General features: G+C 32.0%; 1 pseudogene; it reads left to right on the top strand.

Moving 5' to 3' along the window:
* The window catches only part of LOC107615596, a 9,307-nt pseudogene extending 8,053 nt beyond the window's left edge, over window positions 1–1,254 (top strand).

Here is a 13,080-nt window from a genome sequence, read left to right as displayed (position 1 = left end):
ATTAATATCTAGTAAAAAAGTGAATTCTTTCACAAGATAATTATTAAAAAAATCAATAAGATAGTAAATTCTGAATGTCTAATAGATGGTTACTTTTTTATTTACTAGAATACTCATCCTCGCTACTAAGCACAGAACTTGGAGAAGAACAAGAAGATATATGAGCGAATAGAAAGCCTTGCTAAGAAGCACCAATGCAGCCCTGTCCAACTGGCATTAGCATGGATTCTCCAACAAGGCAATGATGTTGCGCCTATTCCTAGTCAGTAACATAACAAAATATTATTATACATCTCTTTTTAATTTTCTTCATTTAAAAGTATATATATATTATTATAAAAGATTTAATATCAAATTTGGTTTTTGAAAATTCTAACCACTCATTCAAATAGTTTTTGATTTTTTAAAATATCAATTGATCTTTAAACTTTATAAATTGTATTCATCTTTAATTTAACTACTGTTAACATATAATTGATTTGGAGTATTATAATACTAATGTAGCATCTTCAATCGAAGATGACATGATTAAGATTTTAACAAATATGTATGCCAAATTCGTTAATTAAGTTCATTTTAGTGTCTACACTAATATAAAATCAATTAATCAAAATAAGTTTAATTAACTAATTTATGACACCTATTTAATTATACTGAAATTTTAATCATGTTTTTTTTATTGTTAGAGATGCTACACTAATATTTTAATGTTCCATATCAGTGTTAACGACACTTAGATTAAAAACAAACGAGATTCATAATTTATAAATTTAGGAATTAATTTGCTCCTTTCTAAAAATCAAAGATTATTTTAATAGACGTTAAAATTTTTAAAATTCAAACTAGACATTACCTAATATATAATGTATGAAAAATATTATACATAATATTATTAGTTATTTGCTGAAATTTGTGTTCACCTTTACAGAAACAACCAAGATTAAGAATCTGGATCAAAACGTTGGTGCCTTAGCAGTGAGACTTGAAGAAAGAATCTTAAAAGAAATTTCCGATACAGTTCCAATTGAAGATGTAGCAAGTACTCGTCACTTTAGTGAAACTCATGGAAAAGCTACATGAAAGTTTTCTAACACTCCACCAAAAGATTCAAGCATCTCAGTTTGAAGAACTAGAAGTCCTCTATATTTGAACAATAGTGCACAAGTTTATGAATTGAAGACAATTCTGTGGAAGCATATGTGCTACATACTCTATAAAAATACACTATGGGATACTCGTAAACCTGTATGAATATAGTGATATGGATTGGTTCTTGACTCCGTTGATTATTATTTATTTTGTTTTAAAATAAAATAAAATAAAATGAGTCAAGTTTAATTTTAGCATGTTTGAAATTCAAATTATACTCTAAATTTATGGTTTAGACTAATACCTTTTTTTTCTCTCTTTTTTTTCTGTGTTTTGATAAAAGAAAAATTATGAAAATACACAGTAATAAAAAAATTGTGAAATAAAATTTTCTCTAATTTCTTTTACATATAGTACGTAATTATATATAGAATAATAGAATAAGTAACTTATGAAACATTTCTTTAAAAAAATTATCATGAATATATTTTACTGATATAAAATAATTTATATTTTTTGTAATTTATATAAATACCAAATAATGGTATAAAATAATAATAATAAGGATTAAGTATTTTTTTCGTCTCTAAGGTCTGAGGTGAAAATCAAAATCGTCCCCGACAATTTTTTGTTATTAAAATCATCCTCAACGTTACAAAACGTTATAAAATCAACTTTTTGTCTATAAATAATATTTTTTAGACAATTTTGCCCTTAAAAAAACCTTTTCCTTCCCCACTAACCCCCAATTCCCCCCCCCTTCAGGCTTCATCATCATAACCGAGTTTCTTTCTCTCTGTCTTTCTTCCAGTCTCTTTCTCTCTCTCATCACTTATCCCTAATCCCCTTCATCATCATCATCGAACCTCTTTCTCTCTCTCTTTGTCCCAAACTCTAAATCTCCCTCACCACTAACCCCACTCATCTTCTTCTCATCACCATCACTATTACCATTATCACAATCACCATCACCATTATCACAGAAACAAAGATTGAATTACACACAAATTAAAGAATCACAAAATAAAGAGATTTCATCCAGTAAAAGCTTCTTCAAAAACTTAAACCATAGGCGGTCATTGTTGCTGTCGGAGGAGGAGCCGCAACAGATGATGGCGGCACTGCGAACGACGCGGTGGAGGAAGGAGACGTCGATGAGTTGTTGCCGATCCGGTATTCATTCTGCCCAAAAATGCCATAGTCGTCGAAGACAATTCCACGGCGGAATTAAATGACAAATTATTGAAAGCGTTTTTTGAGAAAAAGGTTATGGGATTGAGAAATGAGAGAACGAATCTAGGAGGGGGCTATTATGAACAGAAAGGGGATGCCATAGAAGAAAAAACAGAAGGGTTTTGGCTGCTAAGGCATGGTGCTGTCTGTAGATTTCAATTTGTTCTTTATTTTTTATTTTTTCTAATTTTCTTTCTTCTGTATTTTTTTTTATTTACTTTCTCTTTGTCTGTGTTGTTGTTATTGATTTTAGGCAGAGTTAAGATTAGACTTGTGATGAATTTGTTGTAGTAAAAAAAAGAAAGGCTAAGACAGTGGTGTGATAGAGGTGGGAGAACTGTTGAGGGTGGTGGGAAGTAAATGGCAGAGACAGAAAATGAAAAGAGAAGACATTGCGACTCTCTTTCTCTCTTCTTTATTCGTTCTTCCTTTTTTTTATTTTTAAAGAACATATACATGAGTTCTTTCTTTTTAATTTTTTTAATTTATGTTGTTGCTAATTTTGTGGATGTTATTGTTGCTGAATTGTTGATTTATTTTATGGTTAGATTTATGGTGTAACCATGATGATGATGATGATGAGACAATGGTGAGGGTGGAGAGAGTTTTTTATTTTTGTTCAAGGGTAAAATTGTCTAAAAAAATATTATTTATGAAAAAAAAGGATGATTTTATAATGATTTGTAACGTTGAGGATGATTTTAATAAAAAAAAAAAGGTCGGGGACGATTTTGAATTTCACTCCAGACCTTAGGAACGAAAAAAGTACTTAACCCTAATTACAACAACAACAATAATATATTAATTGTACCTTTAATGTCTCATATGTGTTATAAAATTTTATCTGAATTGTAACAATTCAATTAATACACGTTCTATTTCATGATTATTTTATTATATTTTTTTTCATTATTTGTAGTCATAATAAGAAGTTATTCTATTTAGGATTTTATATAAAATAAATTTTTGCGATTTTTTTTAGAGTGAGTTCACCTAACTCGCGTGAATTTCTATAATTTTATAGAATTTGCCACGGCGAACTTCACCCAAATTTTTGGAAAATCTAATTTTTAATCTTCATTGTAGTATATAAGATATAAGAATACACAAAATTACATAGACAATAAGTATGACTTCTTCAATATTGTCGTGATTTTTCAAAATAAATATGACTTATTCGTGTGTACTCCTATGTACTCTGGTAGAGACGATGATAATGGTTGTCATTGTTAATTTTTTAATGTTTTTTCTTCACCTAATCTAATAAAATCTCAAAACAACTACCTTAAATAAACTAATCCTAAAATTTTGAACAATAAAAAAATTTGAAATATTATTTCATTTTCAAAATTCAAATTTAAAAATTGTTTAATAGGCTAACATATTTACAATTTACCCCTTAATTCGGGAGATTTTTTTTGAAATAAAATAAAAAAAAATATTATTTTTCAAACTCAATATTCCAACTTTAATTTAGGAATGCGATTTTTTTTAGAGTGAGTTCACCTAACTCGCGTGAATTTCTATAATTTTATAGAATTTGCCACGGCGAACTTCACCCAAATTTTTGGAAAATCTAATTTTTAATCTTCATTGTCTCCAACAGTATATAAGAATACACAAAATTACATAGACAATAAGTATGACTTCTTCAATATTGTCGTGATTTTTCAAAATAAATATGACTTATTCGTGTGTACTCCTATGTACTCTGGTAGAGATGATGATAATGGTTGTCATTGTTAATTTTTTAATATTTTTTCTTCACCTAATCTGATATGATATTTATGAAGAAACCTATTTAAGGCGAATTCTATAAAAATATAGAAGTTAACCGGGAGTGATGTCACAAAATAAAATCTCAAAACAACTACCTAAAATAAACTAATCATAAAATTTTGAACAATAAAAAAAATTTTGAAATATTATTTCATTTTCAAAATTCAAATTTAAAAATTGTTTAATAGACTAACATATTTACTCCTTAATTCGAGGGATTTTTTTTGAAATAAAAAAATATTATTTCTCCAAACCCAATATTCCAAATTTAATTTTAATAATGCGATTTTTTTAGAGTGAGTTCGCCTAACCCGTGCAAACTTCTATAATTTTATAGAATTCGCCGCATCCGGCGAACTTTACCCAAATTTTCGAAAATTCCAATTTTTAATCTATTATCATGTTTCCAACGGTATATAAGATTACACGGACAACAAGTATAGCTTCTTAAAGTCAAAACTTGGCTCTCTTAACTTATTTTTTGTTGAGAGTACGTACTCTTTAAAAATGCTCTGCTAGAATTTTTTGTGCTTTGGTAGGGTTTTGTGACTCTGCTAAGATTTTTTATGATTCTTAAATTTTTTTTCAATCAGTAAGGCATAAGCACAAATCATTGTGAGGATCTTCTTTCCTTTGACTTTTCTATCTTCTTCTATACAAATTCTACATGGCAGCAAGGGAGGTACGTGGAACTCAAAATCCTAATTCTCTAGGAGAAGAAGTGGAAGTGGAAGAGATCGTGAACCTTGAAGTGAAAGATGTGAGGGAAGGGATTATAGGGAGATTAATGGCGGATAAGGGATTTAGTAGTAGTACAATGGATGGTGCTTTTACTGCAATTTGGAATTATCCAGAGGGATTTCGAGTTAAATCATACGGAGAGAATATTTTTCAATTTTTCTTTAATAAAGAAGCTGATGTTATCCAGGTGAAAAGGGGGTCTCCATGGTTGTTCAGACAATTTATGATACATTTAAAACGATGAAGTCCTAATATGAAGGTGGAAGAAGAGGACTATACAAGAATTCCAGTATGAATTCAAATGTGGGGAATGCCAGAATTTTGCAAAACTAGAACAGCAGCAATGAGGATAGGGCAGAGATTGGGGGAGGTAGTGGAGGTGGATTCCTTCTTGATGAGAGGAAAAGAGGATAGGATTATGAAAGTGAGAGTCAACTTAGATGTAACCAGAACTCTTCGACGGTCAATTAAGGTATCAAGCCCTGACAAAATTGTATTTGAAATCATGCTGAAGTACGAGAAAATTGGGATTTACTGTGGCTTCTGTGGACACATTGGACATGAAACTAGAAACTGTGCTAATTATTTGGAGATTTCAGAAATAAACCAAGAAGTGGAAGAAAGATGGAATAAGGAGTTAAGGGCAGATCAACTTGGCTGGAGAATTGATGAAACTAAGGAGAATGCCTACCCTAATCATAGAAGAAAGGAAGTCAGGTTAATTCACCCAGATAGTAAGCCTACACCAGTGAGCCTATTGAAAAGTTTCTCTCAACTATCACTATCCAACCCAAAATATACTCCTTTCTCTCACAATAACATAGCCCCAAAAGAACACACAAATCCACCACCCATACACAATTCCTATAACACCACAAAGTAGAATCATAACATGGAAAACCTACCACTGCTATCTGGTACTGAAGCTAACCAGATCCTAGGAGGAATTGGGAGAGAGATGAAAATAGGAGGAATAGGAGGCTTTCAACTGGGAACCAATGATGAAAATTCAGAAAGGTGCAAGAAGAAACAGAAAATCAAATAGCTAGCAAGAAGGTCGGAGGTGAGGGATTCTATTGAACCAATTATTGGAGCAAAAAGGAGCTCTGAGTAAAGAGAAAAGGAGACAGACCATGAAGGAATTGGTTATGCAATTGAGGTTTCTGAAGAACTACAGGGTGCCATCCCAAAAGCGGCACCCCAAGGGTCATGAAGATGCTCATGTGGAATTGTCGGGGTTTGGAGAAACCCCTGACAGTTCACAACATCAAAGGGATTAAGAATTTTCATTTCCTAGAGGTGTTGTTTTTGTGTGAAACTAAACAACAACCCTCTTATATTGAAAGGCAGTTTAGAAATTGTGGTTATCAGGAAATCTTCATTGTGAATCCTAATGGAACGGCTGGTGGACTAGCGCTTGCATGGAAAGAAGGTGTAAAGGTGGAAGTGGTAAAAGCTGAGAAAATTTTCATCCTTTTTTTCCATAGAGGATCAAGAAAGACAGCTGATTTGGAAAGTCTTTGCAGTACATTTACACAGCTCTGATCACATTCGCAATAACCAATACGAGGTGCTGCTAAATCTTATGGAGAATAGGGGAGAACGACACTTAATAATTGGTGATTTCAATGCAATTTTGTCTAATCAAGAAAAACAGGAGGAAGGGAGAAATCAGCTCAATCAATCCAATCTTTCCAAGACTTTATCAACAGAGGACAATTGATAGATATAGGTTTTAATGGTGATAAGTTTACCTGGTGAAACCGAAGTTGCCAAGATAGTGCTATTCGAGAAAGACTAGACCGATGACTCCTATCTCCTAAACTAAGAGAGGAGTATCCTTGGGCCAATGCTACTAACTTAGAAGACACAGGATCATACCACAGACCGCTCCTGATGTGCACTAACCAGACAACACATAAGGGCAAGAGGCGCTTCAGATTTCAAGAGAGATAGTGTGGAATGGCAAAGGTTGATAAAATTGTATCTGAGGCATGACTGACTTCTTTTCCAGGTTCATCAATGTACCAACTATTTCAGAAATTAAAGAACTGCAGACATGAACTGGTTAAATGACAATCAGCTGGAACAAGTAAGTCTAAAAAGAAGATAGACGAGCTGAAAGCACTATTATCAGTGGTCAAGGCAGACCCAACAACAGCAGACAAAGAACAGATTCTATTATTAGAAGATGAACTAGCTGCCGCCCACATTAGTGAAGAACGCTACTGGAAAGAAAAATTAAGAGTGAGCTGGCTAAAATGGGGAGATCAAAATACCAAGTTTTTTCATGCAAAAAACCAGTCCAGAAACAAAAGAAACAAGATATGGAAATTAGAGGATGAAGAGGGGAATTGGTGCACCACACCCGAGGCAATTGGCGACAGGGCACAGAGGTTTTTTGTTGATCTATTTGAAAGCAATAATCCAAAAGATCCCTCTCAATTTTTCACCGAACTTGGAGTCAAAGTTTCTTCTGAAATGAATAGGAGTCTAACTAAACCAGTCTCAGATGATGAAATTAAAAGGGCTACATTTTCCATTAATGCAGAAGCCGCCCCAGGAGACGATGGATTCACCGCAAAATTTTATCAGTTCTATTGGGGTAGGATTAGAGGGGATGTATGCAAGGCTATGAGAAGTTTTTTTAGTGGCAGCAGCATTCTAAAGGGATTTAACCCTACCCAAATTTGTTTGATACCTAAAGTGACTCAAGCTACTTCTATGAATCAAATTCGACCAATCAGTCTCAGCACAGTCTTCTACAAAATTATCTCGAAAGTTCTAGTTCATCGACTTCAACCTTTTATGAGTATGTTAATAAGCGACAATCAGAGTGCTTTTATTTGGGAAAGACTCATTAGTGACAACATTCTTATGGCTCATGAATGCATGCATTTTCTAAAGAATAAAACCCATGGGAGAAATGACATGGCGATAAAGGTTGATATGAGTAAGGCATATGATAGGGTGGAATGGAGTTTTGTGTGGTTTATTATGAAGAAGTTAGGTTTTTGCTCAAAGTGGATTAAATGGATGAAGGCTTGTGTCTCTACTATATCCTATTCTGTTATTGTGGATGGTACACCAACTAATTTTTTCAAACTAAGTAGGGGTCTCAGACAAGGAGATCTCCTCCTACCATATCTATTTCTTTTCTGCGCAGGGGTCTATCCTATCTGCTCCACAAAGGAGAACAGAATAACCTCTTTCAAGGACTGTGATTGAACAGTAGATGTCTGACTATTCATCATCTTCTATTTGCCGACGATTCACTCTTATTTTGTAAAGCTACCCAATACAACTGCTCTAATCTATCCCAAATTCTCCAACTATATGGCAGACTAAGTGAACATCAAATTAATTTCTCCAAGTCTGCTGTGTTTTTCAGCAAAAACACCCCTTTACTCATCAGAACTGAATTAGCGTCATCTTTGGAAGTCCCAAATATTGGGACGCAGGATAAATATTTGGGGCTACCCTCCATAGTACATAGATCCAAAAAAGAAACATTTGCTTTTATAAAAGAGAATGTGGTGAAGAAGCTCTCGCATTGGAAGAAATCATTTCTATCTGCTAGTGGAAGGGAGGTGTTGATCAAAGCAGTGGTTCAGCTATACCAATTTATACTCTGAGCTATTTCAAACTCCCAGATACCCTCTTGGATGAACTGCACCGAATGATGAAGCAATTTTAGTGGGGACAGAAACAGAATAAAATGAAGATGTAATGGATCAGTTGGGACACTATGACTAGAGAAAAGAATTTTGGGAGTATGGAGTTTAAGGACCTAATGGCATTCAACCTAGCCATGTTAGCTAAATAAGGATGGAGGCTGATGACTAAACCATATTCTCTTTTCTACAAAATCTTCAAGAATAAGTACTTCAGATACAGTTCCTATCTAGAAGCCAAACCAGGAAATCGACCATACTGGGCTTGGCAGAGTCTTTTGGAAGGAAGGAAAATATTGGAGAAAGGAGTTGTGCAAAGTTTCAATTCAGGAATCTGTCAGAATCAGAGAAGACCCATGGTTTGGGGACCAACCACCATTTCGCATTGCAGTTAATGAATGCAGAGATGAATCGCTTACCTGGGTTAGACAGCTAATCACAGCCGAGGGAGAATGGAATTACCAACTCCTTATGGAAGCCTTCCCACTAGACACAGCTCAGCAAATTCAACAAATTCCTATCACAGAAGAGAAAGACTCGATTGTATGGTGCAATAACAATTCAGGGGAGTACTCAGTAAAATCTGGGTATAATATAGCATACCAATTCTTTCACCCTCTAGTGAATTCACTCCATCCCCGATATACAGACTCAGAAATGTGGAAAACCTTATGGAAAATGAGAGTAACACCAAACGTCAAATTATTTGCTTGGAGATTAGCCCATGAAGGCATTGCAGTTAAAGCAAAATTGAACGAGAAATTACCATAAGTTAACAGCCTTTGTCCCTGCTGTCAATCAACGCCGGAGACACCGATGCATGCCATTGTCTTCTGCCCATAAGTTCTTCAAATTTGGAACAGCTCTCCAGTAGCTAGTACTATTTCCCGCGACCCTAACCTAAAAGCTTGGGATTGGTGGAGTCAATTCATGGAATCTGAGAAATCCAAACCCAATTTCAGAATCAGAAGTGTTCAGGTGGCTTACCTTCTATGGCAGATTTGGTTGGCGCAGAATGCTTTAGTCTTTGAGGACCAACGCCAGGAACCTAGGGAAATTCTGTCTCAGGCGATATTGTTGGAGGAGCAATATTGGCGACATCATTTTCTCAAATCACCTTCTCTATGAACAGCAGTTACTAGCGCTTTGGAACTTCTTCCTCTCTTAATTGTTTTCTTTCTCTCCTTTACCCATTAGATAAATTTTATTTAACATCTCGATTGAAAAATTCCTTTGTCTTAACATAATGTACTCCAAGTATAAAGTTCTTTAATGCAATAAAAGATATATCTTTGAAAAAAAACAAGTATAGCTTCTTCAATATCGCCGGCACTCAGGAATGGACATAAGGGGCGAGTGGAGGCCTCAGCCCCCAACTTTTTAAAAAAAAATTAATAGTAATAAGTTATTATGTATAATTTAATTTTTTTTTAAAATTATTTAGTATTTAGTCTAGTATAAATAAAAGTCCAATCTAATTTAAATATTAATGATTCCTAATATCTAAAATGTAAGTAACAATATTAAAAAATTTTGAAAAAGATATTATTACTAATATTTTTTAATTAAATAAAAATTTTTAAATCTCATAAAGTGAATTCTTTTTCTTCGTATGATCATCTTTTTTTATTCATTTGGTATTAATTCTCTCTGTTTCAACCGTTACAACTAAGAGATCTTTTTCAACTATGAATATTGTGAAAAATAACTCAGAAACAAAATAAAAGATGAATTTCTTGCTAATTACCTTTTAATTATATTAAAAAAATTGCTGAAATTTTGACAAATTCTATTATCCATGAATTTTATTATACGAAGAATCGACCACTTCGTTAGTAAAAAGTACACTTTTTTGTACTTTAAAATATATTCTATATCGGTATATTTTTGTAATACATCTTATATTATATAATTTTTTACATAATTTTTAATATTATATGTGTTATTAGCTCGATAATAACATTTCTGAATCTGTCCCTGCCGGCACTAATGACAACCATTATCATCGTCTCTAAAAATACACAGGTATTTAGTGACAATGGTTGTCATTGTTAATTTTCTAATTTTTTTCTCACCCAATTTGATATTTATGAAGAAACATATTGAAGTTCGTCGGAGAATAAGGCAAACTCTATAAAAAATATAAAAGTTCACCGAAAATATGATGAATTTGTCATAAATGCAAAAAAAAAAGCATATTTATACGTTAGAACTATTTTTATAACGATGACAACTAATGAAAATAGTTTAATAAAGTTGAATATATAGAATCCATACAAATTTAGACCATTCTCTTATTAAATAAACTCTATTATTTGTTATCCATGTAATAAGGTAAGGCAAGAATAACTACATTTAGTTCAATGACAATTTAGCTTTCTTAAAAATAACTTCACTCACATTCTATTAGGTTAGTCATAGTATATAAAAAGATCCAACCATCCTTTAACAAAATGAAGTTCACTACCTCTACTATATTGAACTTTTATAATCCATATAATTAACATCCGGATCAATGAAAATAACTCAGGATGAACACATGATGGATGTGATGCATTATAAATGATTTCAGTAAAAGACCAATTTCATTACAAAGAAAAAAATTAATTAAGAACACTCATTATATAATTAAAGAATAAAAGTAAGGTTAGACTTATAAAAGAATGACAAAATTCTAGTTCTTACCTAAAAAAGGATCAATTTTATTTAAAAATAAAATATATACTATTATAATTATTCTCCACATATAAGTCATTTTTTCATACAAGTTTATATAAGTCATTTTACCCTAATTCACCTCACACGCCTTTTAATTTAACTAACTTTTCAATCAACATGCGAATATATAACTGTCTTTTTCAAAAGAATTTCGTTTTTATTTTCAAATTTTCTCAACGTTTTCGATCTACGTTCTCTTCCATCTCTACGTTCTATGTGTTTCTCTTTGTTTGTTCTCTACGTTTTTGAAATCAAACTCTAAAATCAGTTTTGAACGATTATCTCATTGTTGAAGATAATGAATAATTCAAGTTTATATTGTCAATTGAACCAAAACAAAGTTGATTATTATTTTGAATTCAATCAAGTGGTTAAGTTGTGGTTCGATGCTAGTTAATATTTTCGTTAGTTGTTTATGATTTTGTAGGTGAATAATATTTTTATTTGTGAAAATTGTTGTTCATCGTTGATGGTTTAAATTGAATGTAATGTAAAAGTTCTGCATTAAAGAAAATATTTTTCTATATTTGTAGCAAATTTTGATGTAATACGAAGATATTTGAATATATTGTTTAAGAATTTTCGGTGTATGTGTACTGACAAGTTCTGCATGATTCAAAACTCTTCTTCTCCCTCCTCCTCATCTTCTACTTCTTCTTCTTCTTTTTCATCATCATCATCATCATCTTTTTTTTTCTTATTCATCTTTTTTTTCTTGTTTTATCTTCTCAAGTTTCTTCTTGTTTTCTTCTCTTAACAAGAATAAAAACAAAAAAAATCAAACAAAGAAGAAGAAGAAACACATAATAATACAAAATTACTTGAAAGAGAATGAACTTACATTCATTCAACTAAAAGAAAGAAAGAAATAAGGAAAAAAGAAAAAAAATGCAGCATTAGAGGAAACATTTTTCTGTATTTGCAGTAAATTTGGGTATAACACGAACATATTTGAGTGTATTATTTAAAAATTTTCGGTGTATGTGAGTTGATAAGTTCTGCATAATTCAAAACTCTTCCTCTTTCTCCTCCTCATCTTCTACTGCTTCTTCTTATTTTTTTTCATCATCATCACCATCTTCTTCTTTTTTTCTTATTCATCTTTTCTTTTTTATTTTACCTTCTCAAGTTTCTTCTTGTTTTACTCTCTTAACAAGAATAAAAATAAAAAAATCAAACAATGAAGAAGAAGAAGCACATAATGCTGCAAAATTACTTGGAAGAGAATGAACTTATATTCATTCAACTAAAAGAAAGAAAGAAATTAGAAAGAAAAGAAGAAAAAATGCAGCATTAGCGAAAATATTTTTTTGTATTTGCAGCAAATTTGGGTGTAACACGAAGATATTTGAGTGCATTATTTAAGAATTTTCGGTGTATGTGAATTGATAAGTTCTGCATAATTCAAAACTCTTCCTCTTCCTCCTCCTCATCTTCTACTACTTCTTCTTCTTCATCTTCTTATTTCATTTTCTCATAATTCTTTTCGAATTCAACTTTGCAACTTCCTTCATTTTTCGCGATAATTTTCAGATATTTTTGAGAGATTTTTATCCTTATTTGAATTTTGGATGTTGCAGTTTTGATTGAGGGAAAAGAACCCTTTGTGTTATTCAAGAGTTAGGGAAGCGCGTGTTTACACGCAATTTAAACCGAAGCTCGTTTTTGTTGGGTTTGGGCCAACTTATATAAACTTATATACCAAAAAGACTTGTATATGTAGCAGATCTCATTTATAAAATAGTTAATAAAGCAAAGAAAATTCAAAAAAAAAATTTGACTTTAGAACTTACACTCATTAATGGTAAATAAAACACTTTATATATAATATTCATGTAGATATAAA

Source organism: Arachis ipaensis, chromosome B09 (assembly GCF_000816755.2).
Source record: "Arachis ipaensis cultivar K30076 chromosome B09, Araip1.1, whole genome shotgun sequence".
NCBI classification, from domain to species: Eukaryota; Viridiplantae; Streptophyta; class Magnoliopsida; order Fabales; family Fabaceae; genus Arachis; species Arachis ipaensis.
Note: the sequence above shows the minus strand (reverse complement) of the source record. Positions and strands in the feature narration are given on the sequence as shown.